At 38.9% G+C, this 15,109-nt stretch overlaps 1 protein-coding gene across 2 annotated transcripts in view; it reads left to right on the top strand.

The window, feature by feature from the left end:
• Positions 1-15,109, top strand: part of LOC306854962 (NACHT, LRR and PYD domains-containing protein 1 homolog) — a 295,440-nt gene that overhangs the window by 167,876 nt on the left and 112,455 nt on the right. The gene's annotated exons all lie outside the window — the stretch shown is intronic.

Below are 15,109 nucleotides of genomic sequence, written 5' to 3'. Positions count from 1 at the left end.
CAAAATAGTTCTGAATCTCGCTGGCTCTCTCGCGAGAATTGAAACAAACTTGCTTTGTGGTGTGATTGGCTGTTCGCCGCTGATGTCACACATTCATGTGCACGCGCTCCATTAACTCAGGATTAAGCCTGAGTTGACAGAGAAAGTTGATGATCAGCTTCATGGTACCGACAAAGCCAGATTGGAGTGGTTTGGATTTGTCAACTCAAAACTTATCCTATAACTCTGAATTTGTTCATCTACCATCATGGTACAGGCCCCAGATCTATCCCACTGCTAAGATTAGTAATGAAGAATCACAACTGGCAATTTTGTGCCATGCTCTTAGGCACACCACAACAAAATCTGCTCTTGGTGACTTATTAGACCTAATTCATCTACACTGCCCAGAAGAAACCGACGGAGCACCAAATAGTCTTTACATGTTCTTGAAGGAATTTGATTATAATTCATTTGAAATTGTGTACATCTGCCCCACACGTCATCAATACTTTAGTAATGAAATCCCAGCAAATTGTGATTCATGTGGATCTGAACCAGGGGATAAGAACTCTCTTATTAAATCTGGTGACGTTTTCATGAAATTGTCCATAAGAAAACAACTGGAAGAAATAATGTCAGATTCTGTATTTACAGCAGCACTGAATTACAAATGGACCAGAGTCAAAAGCAGTCCAGACAGTGTTCAAGACATATTTGATGGTGAAATGTATAAATCAGTAGGTCCCCTGAATGATTCAAACCAATTCAACCTTTCACTTACATGGAATGTTGATGGTGTCCCTATTTTTAAATCCTCTCCTTTTCACATTTGGGCAATCCAAGTAGTAATTAATGAACTTCCCCAGATATGAGAAGTAGGCATGTGCTCCAGGCCTAAAATTAATTCCTTTTTGCAGTCATTTGTTGATGAGTGCGTTCAGTTAGAACAGGAAGGTCTAACAGTACAGCACAGAGGATAAAGTACACAGATGTATGTGTTCAATCTTGTCTGTGTATGTGACTCAGTTGCTCGCTGCTCTGTCCAAAACACTAAGCAATTTAATGGTGAATATGGATGCAACTGGTGTTATCAGAAGGGAGAAATAGTTGCTATAGGAAATGGTTTCACTAGGGTGTATGTGTCGCAAAAAGAGATGCAAGACCACACACCCACAGCCAGCAATTTGATGATGCTAAAACATCAGTGTTAAGGGAGTCAAAGGACCATTCCCTTTAATGCTTTTAACATTTTTCAACATAATTCTGGGATTTGCTTATGACTACATGCATGGCATTTTGCTGGGTGTCAGTCGGCAATGAACAACTTTATGGTTTGACTCAAAATATCACGAAGAGAGATGGTATATAAGAGAAATAATCAACATTGACAAATGACTACCTGAAATCAATCCACCAGTTAATATTACAAGACCTCCACGCTCTGTAAGGTTGTGCAAATATTGTAATTTTCTTTAGTTTTACAGTCTTCCGTACTTGAGTGGTATTTTATCATGTGATTACCTAGAGCACCTACTCCTTGTCCAAGCAACATACTGTCTATTAAAAGATGACGTGTTCTCATGACATAGATGTAGCAGAAAACCTGTTAAAAGCTTTTATGAGCCGATTTGAGAGACTGTATGGCAAATGTCATGTTAGTTTTAATGTGCACATTTTACAGCATGCAGCACAGTCAGTATGAAACTGCCAAAGTGCATTTATTTTTGAAAGGCACAAAGGTAACTTACAAAAGCTGTTCCATGGCACCCAGGTGTTACGGGGCTGACGAGACGTGAGACGTGCGGATCCATGTGCAAGGCTTTATTATAGAACATGGTCAGCAACAGGCAGGGTCAGACAGTGGCAAACAGGTATGGCAAGGGCAAGACAGAGCAATCCGTGGAGCAAGCGTGGGTCGATGATCAGCAAACAGTATCCAAAGGGGCAAGGCAGAGAGATAATCCAGAGTCGACAGCAATAATCCAAACGGGGAGCAAACACAGTCCAAACGGCAAGGCAAAGGGGTAAATCCAGTAAACAAAGGCAGGGTCAGACACGGCAAGAAAAACAAGACAAGGCAAGGCAAGGCAAGGCAAGGCAAGACAAACTAAGACTAAGACTATGGCTCTGTAAAGTAGCTATCGCTTGGGGAGTGATAAGTGCTAAACAATTACAGGAACAAAACAGAAACACGGACTGGCACGGTAAAGCAGCTAGCGCTAGGAGAGCACTACATGCAGATCAATACTCGGCTCAGAGCAAGAGGAAGTCCCAGGTTAAATAGTGTGTGTGATGGGGTGATCAGTGAATTCAGCTGTGTGATCAGTGTAATCAGCTGCGTGTCGTCAGTGCAATGGATTGTGGGTATTGCAGTCCAGAGAAGTGTGGTGTGAGAGTCAATGTGGTGAGTGAGTGACATCTGGTGGTGATTGTCCGGAAGAGATTCGTGACACCAGGCAGTTCAAGAACAAATAGCTAACAGCTTTTCTCTTTTTCAGAGTATCCCGCGACTTTTATCTACTGTTTACCACAACAGTGTAAAAACAACAAGCAAGGATTTTGTTGACCGTGTGTTACGTGGGTACAGACTTGCCACAAACTGTGTGAAAAAGACAAACATGATCTTTCTGGGCTCTCCTACAGTAAGAATGCACTTAGGGAGGCATCTTCTATTCAGAAAACAGGACACTGATGTCCACCAATGTGTATTTTATTCCAGAGCTATAATGAATGGAAACAGGATTCATTCAAAGGCAACAACACTGTTAAGAAGAATTAACCATGCAGTTATAACAGAACAAGGCACAGTGGCACTGGTGAGATCGTTTGTTGATGTGGGTTTTGATAGAGGCTATGCCTTTATTGATCCAGTTATTACAGCCAAGTTTAACCTGGTTAAAGACTGCTTTCTCTGGGATAGTTAGGGAAAATTAGATTTCAACTGATGTTAAATTAATCAAGTGCAATGTGATTAGAACAACTTGTGTTTACTTAAGAGATGTGGGACAATTTACTTTGCATTCAACTAATTCTACTTCGTATTCGTACTTTGAACATTCTTAAACATCTGCAGTTAATACATGTACAGGAATAAATAGCTCTGTTTATATATATATGTACTCTGATCTGTTTTATATATTTAGCTATATACACAATGATAAATAGCTGTTTTAAATATATGTGCAATGATATTTAGCTCTATTTTATATAAATGGACAGTGATAAATGGGATCCGTATGGCCTCCTTATGAGTACAGTAGCCTATATTGCAGACTGAACCTGGTTGTATTATAACACTTTTTTTTTTTTGATAGTTTGTTAGTATGCATTTTGGAATTTGGAAAATGTATTTGGGCATACATATTTTACACAATATGCTCCACTGCTTCACTGTGTATATAATTATTTGAAAAATCCTTTGTAATGTAACAACAGGACAGTGAGGTTCCTGACATCTGTCCAAAACATGTTACACAATCCTACAGGACGTCAGTGGACATACCTGTAGGAATCATATAAGTACATAAGAAATCCAGCAGGAGATTTGTACTCAGTCCTACAGGATTCCTGCAGGATTTTTTTTGTAAGGGTGTTTACATTAATCTACAGCCCGTCTCCAGCAGTGCGGGGGTGTCTGAATCTGAGATGGTTCTTTGCATTAGAGTTTAAAGTTATTTTTTCCAGTCTTTTTGGTTTGTTTAAATCTGTAAAAGCCACATCCTTACTGGTTTTCTGGAGCTCAAGACAGACTGCCAACGTACTCTCAATAGCTAAGTGATTTATTTATTATTTTTTTTTTTAAATTTTACTTTCAAATTGTAATGATAATATAAACATACTGATTAATTAAACTAAACTGTTATTAAAAAGGGTATTTATAACACTAGGTCCTACATAGAACTTTCAAAGCACGGTTCGACTGTGGGAAGTCGTGGCCTAATGGTTAGAGAGTTGGATTCGTGATCCAAAGGTTGCGGGTTCGAGTCTCGGGCCGGCAGGGATTGTAGGTGGGGGGAGTGAATGTCCAGCGCTCTCTCTCCACCCTAAAGAATCAACATCTGTCAACTGGCATCAAATAAAAGGAAATCTCTGTAAAGAAAGTAAGTTATATGGATTTTTCAAGGTTTTTAATATTTTGTCAAAATTACTTACCTCTAAAAACCCCCACTTTGTTTTTGCCCTTTAGCCTCGTTTCTGTCCGTTTCGCATTTGAAATGTTTACTGCGCTTTGATTTGATTGGCGGTTGGCAGCCAGCTTTAAGCTGCATTACTGCCACCTAATGGACTGGATTGTGGCGCATCAAAAAAACTCTGAATTGTTTAGGTAATTCATTAAATGTATGTACGTTAATTTAAATTAATGATATAACTGGATGATGTGGTGGCTTCTGCCGGTGCTATGAGGAATCATTCTCAGAGTCTTAGGGTTTTGATGCCAGAATTTAGATTTTATTATCAGAGACAATAAAACCGAGAGACCCTGCAGAGAATCTCCTGAATCTGTCTCTTAAATACAGTTTTTTCCCCCCTAAGCCGTGTTCAATACATTTCCTATATCGTTATTGTTTCTAGGAAACAGTCTCCATCTGTTTCCTAGAACAGACAACAGCCCCAATGTATGTTATGTTAAAGGAAGAGGCCCTATCGTGTCAAAACAGGATGTGCAGCTTTACCTTAAACCATACGTCTGCAGGCCTCTACACATGCAGGCAGATACTTTTATAATAGTAGCATAACTGGATACATAAATGGCTGTATTCACATTGATTACATATGATTCATTTGTATTTTGATTAATAAAACTCTTCTGCAATGACCACAAGATTTATAACTCATTGTGACATTCATTTAGTCATTATCAGTCTCTGGCTGAATGTGCTTCTCTAGCTCGCCAAAAACAGGTAATCGAACACATTAATTACTAAAAACATTACTACTACTACTGCTGCTAATAATAATAATAATATCTGGTTTATCTGAGTTCTATAATGGTCACAGTTCTTTGTTAATCCACACGATCAGCAGACAGTTTGATATATTTATTTATTGGTGCTGCTAGTGGTGAAGAGTTCACAAAATGAACAGTTTATTGTTTGATGAGCATGTGCTCACTACATTTCAGGAAAATGTACCATATTTAAGTGTTGAATGAGAGATTGGCAGTCTAAAGTTTCACCAGTGAAATCAATATTTGTCTTTTCAACACTGAAAAGCATTGAATTATCAACATTGATTCAATATTATTTAGCATAAAATTTTCAACCTCAACCAAAATGATGATTCTGACGGAATTTCAACATTGAATCAATGTCACCTTACTAGATGTGACCCGTTCTGGCAAAATTATTTAATATACCATAAATATACCTTCAAAATGATATATGGCTTGTTGGAATTGGACAAAAAATGACTGAGCTATAGCCGTTTGAAGGCAATAGATGCAGTAGATCTGATTTCGAGAAAAATCAAGTTAAAGATTACAAAGCAAAATCACCAGCAACGTTGCATATTTTCCTCCAATCCTTTTCTAAATAATAATTACTATATTATTAATCACAATATAGCTATTTTTATTTTATCTTTGTTATTAAATATAAGAACAAAGATGCAAATAAACAGTAGTTGAATCAAGAGCAGCGAGTGATTCTTCTAATGTATGATTAGCATTGAGACAGATCTATATTGAGACCTACTGTAATGCATGGATCAAATATAATGTTACAGATCAGATTTCCCCCAACCATTAACTAAACGTTCATGTAAAACATAACAGATTATGATTGTGTGAATCTCACCAAGACATATTTCACAATAATTGTTCTTTCTAAGGAAGATCGTGTGCTCGCTGAAAGGAGCGTCTTAATGCACGCGCTTTGCAAACGTCAGTCAGTGCGATGGTTTTGTTTTCATCAGCATGGGTTTAAAAATAATATTTCACTGGTTTGGACTCATGTCATGGAGAATTTGATATGAATATTCACAAAGCTGGAATGATGCACTTTGCATCGATAGACCTACAACTTGTGTTGAGAAACAGCAGCAGTCGTCCAGAAGCGAGCAGAGAAAAGTTACTCCTCTCAGAAAACATACAAATAAAGATAATTTTAGATGTTTCATTACTATTTAGAGCATTGAGATCGCTAGAAGAGGGCTTAATGAACTCGTGAGCCTGTAGCTCAAAATTAGTCCGTGCGACTTCCGACTCATTTTGGCAGCACGGGTCACATTTTATGCTCTTATGAGATGTTGATATCTGCTGGGTAGAAAAACTGCTTTCAAAAAACTCCAATATCTTTAAATGTTCACCTCCATAAATAAAATGTCAATTGAATTTTTGTTTATGTAAGTAATGCTCTGGATATATAGACAAAAGCAATATAAAATATCTATGATCTGCATGATCACATGACCTACAGTACATGATAAAAGGCATTAGTCAAATTATTTATTACCACCACACTATAGACAACATTAAGGTGTTTTTTTTAGATTTTGCTCGTTTTGTATCTGTGAAAAGCAAAAAAATCAGCGTCTGTCTTTTTACAGCTTTGTTGGAGACATAACACAATGTATAATTGTTCAAATATATTAATTTAAAAGATTGCTTATTTAAATTAGATGCACTCATGCAAACATAAATTGTTATCATGTATCTGTGATATTATTGTGATATTCTTCTATTATTGGTTCATTTAACACTGATAATTTTCTTTCTTTTTTGAGCCATTTAATGCAACATATTGACAGTTAAACAGTGTCTTAAAGACAACATAATACAGGACTGCTAATGAGCATTACATATGTTCGTGACACTGGCTTGTCACAATGGACAATGAAAGCCAAAGTCAGCGCATACTGCATCTTAAGACATCTATGATGCTGGTGGGAAGTCTTCTGTATGTGTAAACAATGAAGACATTTCTCAAAGTGACTTTGGTACCGACTGGTAAATCTTTTGCAAACAAATTCAAATAATTATAGTTTAATACTTGAATTATACTTTATTACTTTAGCCTACATAGACCGTACTGTGTCACAATGTAAAGTTATGAATTCACTTTTGAAATGGTTTTCCAATGCCAAATGGTTGTATAAGAATACGGTTATTGACTCATAGAGCCTGAAAATCAACAAGTAGCTTATTACCAATACAATATTATGATTATCAGATAATACAGGTCCTTCTCAAAAAATTAGCATATTGTGATAAAGTTCATTATTTTCTGTAATGTACTGATAAACATTAGACTTTCATATATTTTAGATTCATTACAACACAACTGAAGTAGTTCAAGCCTTTTATTGTTTTAATATTGATGATTTTGGCATACAGCTCATGAAAACCCAAAATTCCTATCTCAAAAAATTAGCATATCATGAAAAGTTTCTCTAAACGAGCTATTAACCTAATCATCTGAATCAACTAATTAACTCTAAACACCTGCAAAAGATTCCTGAGGCTTTTAAAAACTCCCAGCCTGGTTCATTACTCAAAACCGCAATCATGGGTAAGACTGCCGACCTGACTGCTGTCCAGAAGGCCATCATTGACACCCTCAAGCAAGAGGGTAAGACACAGAAAGAAATTTCTGAACGAATAGGCTGTTCCCAGAGTGCTGTATCAAGGCACCTCAGTGGGAAGTCTGTGGGAAGGAAAAAGTGTGGCAGAAAACGCAGCACAACGAGAAGAGGTGACCGGACCCTGAGGAAGATTGTGGAGAAGGACCGATTCCAGACCTTGGGGGACCTGCGGAAGCAGTGGACTGAGTCTGGAGTAGAAACATCCAGAGCCACCGTGTACAGGCGTGTGCAGGAAATGGGCTACAGGTGCCGCATTCCCCAGGTCAAGCCACTTTTAAACCAGAAACAGCGGCAGAAGCGCCTGACCTGGGCTACAGAGAAGCAGCACTGGACTGTTGCTCAGCGGATGAAAGCAAATTTTGCATGTCATTCGGAAATCAAGGTGCCAGAGTCTGGAGGAAGACTGGGGAGAGGGAAATGCCAAAATGCCTGAAGTCCAGTGTCAAGTACCCACAGTCAGTGATGCTGGTGTTGGTCCACTGTGTTTTATCAAGGGCAGGGTCAATGCAGCTAGCTATCAGGAGATTTTGGAGCACTTCATGCTTCCATCTGCTGAAAAGCTTTATGGAGATGAAGATTTCATTTTTCAGCACGACCTGGCACCTGCTCACAGTGCCAAAACCACTGGTAAATGGTTTACTGACCATGGTATTACTGTGCTCAATTGGCCTGCCAACTCTCCTGACCTGAACCCCATAGAGAATCTGTGGGATATTGTGAAGAGAAAGTTGAGAGACGCAAGACCCAACACTCTGGATGAGCTTAAGGCCGCTATCGAAGCATCCTGGGCCTCCATAACACCTCAGCAGTGCCACAGGCTGATTGCCTCCATGCCACGCCGCATTGAAGCAGTCATTTCTGCAAAAGGATTCCCGACCAAGTATTGAGTGCATAACTGAACATAATTATTTGAAGGTTGACTTTTTTTGTATTAAAAACACTTTTCTTTTATTGGTCGGATGAAATATGCTAATTTTTTGAGATAGGAATTTTGGGTTTTCATGAGCTGTATGCCAAAATCATCAATATTAAAACAATAAAAGGCTTGAACTACTTCAGTTGTGTTGTAATGAATCTAAAATATATGAAAGTCGAATGTTTATCAGTACATTACAGAAAATAATGAACTTTATCACAATATGCTAATTTTTTGAGAAGGACCTGTACCTTGCTGCCCCCCCCCCCCCCCCCCCCCCGTTCTCTCTCTTCCAGAAGCCCCAGTGTCTTCAAGTAAGTATTGTTTTTGTTTTTTCTTAGTTCTATTTTTTTTTCAATGTCAAGTTTTCTTACTGTCCCAATTTACCTTAACATGTAAGATACATTGGAACAGTAGCACAGTAGTTCATTCATGCAGTTTACATGCTGAATATGCATTGTGCAATAACAGCATCGCAATTACCTTCTTTATTTTGTTGCAGTTCTGCATGTATAATACAACCGGGTTGCATAATGACTAATCCAGTAAGCCTTGCTGCAAGACAGTTAACTGATTTGGTTTTCCTTTGTCCAACAGCTCCTGTTCTTACACACCACCCTTCCCTGTTAGTGTTACCTCCACCTAGTGTATTTGTATGAAAAACAACAGCTCTTTTAAGAGCTTCTTCTAAAGCTTCACTGTCTTAGCTTCACTCAAGTAAGCACTTTTTTGTTTTTTGTATTTACATCTTGTCCTGGTTTGTGTCAGTGAGAGAAGGACTTCTCAAAATCTCTTTGTGTCTTCCACTTACTCTATCTCTGATAGAAATGCCAGGCCAGGGGTCAACGATTCGGAAATGTGTGGTGTGCCATAAACAAATTAATGTGGCCTGTAAAACCTGCAGATCTTGCCAAGGAGAGCAACCACATAAGCTGAGGCTTAAAAAAAACTTGACAAGTTCGATCAGAAGCGGGAGAGCTGGGTGCATGCCCAGAAAAAAACAGGACCACCTCTCATTTACAGGATGAAGCATATATGTTGGTATGCAATTGTTTTTAATGCAGGGTATTTTTCAGAAGTTGCTATGTACATTTAATACCTTTTATTCCATATCTGTTATTTGTGTGTGTGTTTAGATAGAAAAATTGCAGGCCCTGGGAATAAGGGCTGTTATATTGCTGTCAAAGCCCGGAAGAAGGCCAAATGAATGGGTGTCTGAGGTTTTGGCACTGCGTTGTGAGCTGAAAGAGACATCACATAAATGCCTAGAAAGAATTAAGGACCTGTATGATATTGTTATTCAAGGTAAGAATATTATTTTATATATATATATATATATGTATTGTTTTAAAAAGTCATGTATTTGATGCCTTGTGTCCCTGTCGTAGGTAAGGCTGTGGTTGCCTACTCTCAACTAATGGATAATTCAGATTATCATTGATGCTTTTGGCTTACAACTGAAACTAATTGGGAGAGGTTAAAAGCTGCCTAGCTAGCTATTTAGCTACTTACTTTTAAGTATCAATAAAATAACATTGTAATAACTGTATTTGCTTGGTTTTCATTTTAATCTTAAATAGAGTAGAATGCACAGACCAGACGATCCAGATTTTGCAATTGTTTTACAAATGCATGCAGATATGCTGCCTTATTTCATCCACACATTTGAAATGAAGTGAAGGCAACACCCTAAAACAGCACTTGGCCCCAAACCTAGTGCTTCATGCACATTAACTCTGACCTGCGAACTCCTATGACAGGAAAATGTGTGATCAACATCAGATCAATACATGACCTCGTAGCTGAATTAAAAGTACATAAATTTAAAACTGCAGTGCTGCAGGAAAGTGGAGTAGATTGTATGTTTTTACATTTTAGATGTATTGCTATTTATGTGTTAAATTTAAGTTTTTTAAAAGATGCTGCAGAGCGTGACATTATATTGTGGCCGTTGCATGTTCAAAATGGTGTGACCACGGCTTTCCTTTTTTTGGCTAGCCTGTATTTTATCATTTGTTTGTTTATAGTAAAGTAAGTAAGTAAATTTTATTTATATAGCACATTTAAACATAGCAAAGCTATCCAAAGTGCTTAACAATGTAACAGAAATTAAAATGAGAAAAGAAAACAAAAAAGAAGCAAACAAGACAACCAATAAAACATCAATAAAATTGAAATTAAAATGCTAAGGAAAAAAGATATGTTTTCAATCTTGATTTAAAACTGGTAATGGAAGGTGCAAGGCGGCATTCTAGAGGTAACTGGTTCCATAGACGAGGCATAAACTATGACATTGAATTGAGAGACAAGGTAATTACCCATGCCATAATTTTTATTGAACAAATCCAGTAGAAAAAGTGGCATAATTGGTCAACCACCCGACCACCAGACTATCTTAAACATCCATCACATGTCTTAGGACCATTACCCTGATAAATCAGTACTGCTTGGTAGAAGTAGTTTGGTAAAACAATCGGCGCTTGTTAGGTCTATACACATCTCTGGTTGCTATTACAACTGCAACTTGCTATATTTTTTGTTGAATTTATTTTCTTGATTAATCAATTAGATTTTTAGTCTATATAATGTCATAAAATTGTGAAAATAGACTGATCAGTGTTTTCTAAACAATTCTGTACTTCTACAATGTAGGCTGGACTGCACAAGGTGCTGCCGAACAATTCAGTGAACCCTCATCAGCCCAGGTTGAACCCCCCACTTGTCCACCAATGGTCACACCAGATCTACAGGTAGCAGTGTCCAAGCTTCATGCCTCAGCATCTACCACTGAACCACCAATGGTCACGCCAGATCCACAGGTAGTAGTGGCCAAACGTCGTCCCACAGCAGCTACCACTGATCCACCAATGGTCACGCCAGATCCACAGGTAGTAGTGGCCAAACGTCGTCCCACAGCAGCTACCACTGATCCACCAATGGTCACACCAGATCCACAGGTAGCAGTGGCCAAACGTCGTCCCACAGCAGCTACCACTGGACCACCAATGGTCACACCAGATCCACAGGTAGCGGTGGCCAAACGTCGTCCCACAGCAGCTACCACTGGACCACCAATGGTCACACCAGATCCACAGGTAGCGGTGGCCAAACGTCATCCCACAGCAGCTACCACTGGACCACCAATGGTCACACCAGATCCACAGGTAGCGGTGGCCAAACGTCGTCCCACAGCAGCTACCACTGGACCACCAATGGTCACACCAGATCCACAGGTAGCGGTGGCCAAACGTCGTCCCACAGCAGCTACCACTGGACCACCAATGGTCACACCAGATCCACAGGTAGCGGTGGCCAAACGTCGTCCCTCAGCAGCTACCACTGGACCACCAATGGTCACACCAGATCCACAGGTAGCGGTGGCCAAACGTCGTCCCACAGCAGCTACCACTGGACCACCAATGGTCACACCAGATCCACAGGTAGCGGTGGCCAAACGTCGTCCCACAGCAGCTACCACTGGACCACCAATGGTCACACCAGATCCACAGGTAGCGGTGGCCAAACGTCGTCCCTCAGCAGCTACCACTGGACCACCAATGGTCACACCAGATCCACAGGTAGCGGTGGCCAAACGTCGTCCCACAGCAGCTACCACTGATCCACCAATGGTCACACCAGATCCACAGGTAGCAGTGGCCAAACGTCATCCCACAGCAGCTACCACTGGACCACCAATGGTCACACCAGATCCACAGGTAGCAGTGGCCAAACGTCATCCCACAGCAGCTACCACTGGACCACCAATGGTCACACCAGATCCACAGGTAGCAGTGGCCAAACGTCATCCCTCAGCAGCTACCACTGGACTACCAATGGTCACACCAGATCCACAGGTAGCAGTGGCCAAACGTCGTCCCTCAGCAGCTACCACTGGACCACCAATGGTCACACCAGATCCACAGGTAGCAGTGGCCAAACATCATCCCACAGCAGCTACCACTGGACCACCAATGGTCACACCAGATCCACAGGTAGCAGTGGCCAAACGTCGTCCCTCAGCAGCTACCACTGGACCACCAGCAGCCCTTATTGGTAAAGGTAAGCAGAAAAGGAGCTATATGAATGTTATTGAAAGTAAGTTGTAAACCACACAAAACCATACTATTACTTTGTGTAATGTGATACTGTAAACAAATTCAGAGTCTGGACATCCCTGCATTCATCATATATATATGTATATGTATGTATGCATATGTGTGTGTGTGTGTGTGTGTGTGTGTGTATGTGTGTGTGTATATATATATATATATATATATATATATATATATATTACATATTTACATTTTTTCCATGTTATTAACAGATGAAGGTATGGAAAAAGGAGGCTGTCCAGTTTCCACTACACTGCAGCCACATAAAAGGAAAGGTGTGTTGATGTACTTAAATCCATACATTGTAATTGACATTAATTGTTGTGAGTCTTCATGAAGGCTGTATTTACATTTACATTTAGTCATTTAGCAGACGCTTTTATCCAAAGCGACTTACAAATGAGGATTGTATTTCCATTTGTAAGTGGTTTATTAGGTTTGGGCAATGTCCAGATGTATGTGTTCATTTGTTTATTTAACAGTAGGGGTGAACAATTAATCGAAATGTTATTGAAATCACAGTATAGCCTTCTGTAATTTTCAGTTCACGAGGTGCAATATTTGTGCAAGGCAAAATGTGTGTCAAAATAGCATTTTAAATTAAATATTGTGGTGCTTCAAAGATGTTCTGGCCTACACATCATATTCTACAGATTTAAAGGGATAGTTGACCTAAAAAAGAAAATTCTGTCATTAATTACTCACCCTTGTGTCATTCCAAATCCGCAACACCTTTGTTCATCTTCAGAGGACACATTAAGATATTTATCATTTTTCATGAAATACGAGAGCTTTCTGATCCTCCATAGGGAAATAATCAAGTAAATATTTTAAATATATATAAAACTATTGTACAGTGTGAAATAATCACACCATCATTTAAAATAATTTGATTGACCAATAAAAAGGTTTTTAAAAGCTGTTGTAAGTGACCTCATAAAATATTGTACATATGTGTCTTGTGTCATTATGACATACAGTTTGTGACTTTACTTTGTCCTGGATGGAGCTGTCCCTGGATCCCCATTCCTTTTCAGATGGCACTGTTATTACCAACAGTGTGTAGATTACTTTTACTAAGATTACTGCAAACAGATGTCTTTCCATTAACAAGGTAATGTACTTGATTATATTTATATTCTTAGCACTCACATTACAGGTACACTGCCTACATTTAGCAGATGCTTTTATCCAAAGCGACTTAAAAATTATAATGGCATCTGTAAAGTAAATTATATGATTGTGCATATAGCCAATTAGCCAGATGACCACAGCATATATAGTAATCTGGCATATATAACTGTTGCTGCTTTGAGGGCCCCTCATATCTGTAATGATACTGTGATATATTTTTAATGCAATTTACCCCCGTACTTAAAGCCATAAATACCATTCATTTGAGAAAACTAAAACTTTTTTCTGGAGATACAATGCAACCGATTACAATTTTTATTGGGTTAGGGCAGGGGTGTCCAAGCCTGCTCCTGGAGGGCCACTGTCCTGCAGAGTTTAGCTCCAACCCCATTTAATCACACTTGAACCAGTTAAACAAGGTCTGATTAGGCATGCTAGAAACTTCTGGGCAGGTCTGTTGAGGCAACTTGGAACTAAACTCCAGCGTACATCTGCCCTTCAGGACAGAGTTTGGAGACCCCTGGGTCAGGGTTTGTGAAAAAGAAAGAAAAAAAAAAAAAAAAAACACGCTGACATTCTGATAATTCAAAATAAATTTGTCATTAAAGAATTTTTCTTTTATGTCCAATAATAACATTTTAATGTTTATACAACCATTTCATGTCTCGTTGAAATGTATGCATGACACAAGGGCTGAGTGGACAGAGTGAAAATTTAAATTTAAATTTTGTCATAGGACTAAACCAAATGCATCATTGGAAAGGTCTTGATCAGCAGAGTAACGGCATGCCAATCTGAAGGCTATACATGGCTCCTACTTTGAAATATTGACCTCTGAACTTTGACATTGATGCATGTTGTGAGTCTTATAATTCAGCAACTGAAGAGGCTACAATGATGAGACCAACTGTTATACAAAGCTCTTGAACTCTTCCATTATGAGGGCTACCTTTTGGTGTGATCACCAATAAGGGCCATCACCAAAAATGGTCAAAATTGAATTTCACCTAGTTATCATTTACAATTTCAAATTCTGAACAGACTAATGTGTTTCACATCCACCCATACCCCTGAGTGCACTCTCAGTTTTATATTCCAGACATCCAGTTATGAGAAACAAACAAACAAACAAAAAAACTACAATTCCCAGTTGCAGCAGATTACAAAGCGATAGACAGCCCGTTAATTATGTAGTTCTTCCGGTTTGCAAACTAGGGTTGTAAGGAAGTAGGGTTTCAAAAACAACTATAGTATAAAATAACTTTCTAACAGACATTGCTAAAAAAATGAATAAAACGTGTTTGTAAAAAAACATCGTCATTATTAGGTAAAAATGCTTTTCTTTGCGAGGTTCATGTTCGTTGCTAAGGTAACCGTGTTAAAG

This window comes from Barbus barbus (assembly GCF_936440315.1).
Source record: "Barbus barbus genome assembly, chromosome: 3".
Lineage (NCBI taxonomy): Eukaryota > Metazoa > Chordata > Actinopteri > Cypriniformes > Cyprinidae > Barbus > Barbus barbus.
The sequence above is the reverse complement of the archived record's forward strand: the minus strand, read 5'-3'. Positions and strand labels throughout refer to the sequence as shown.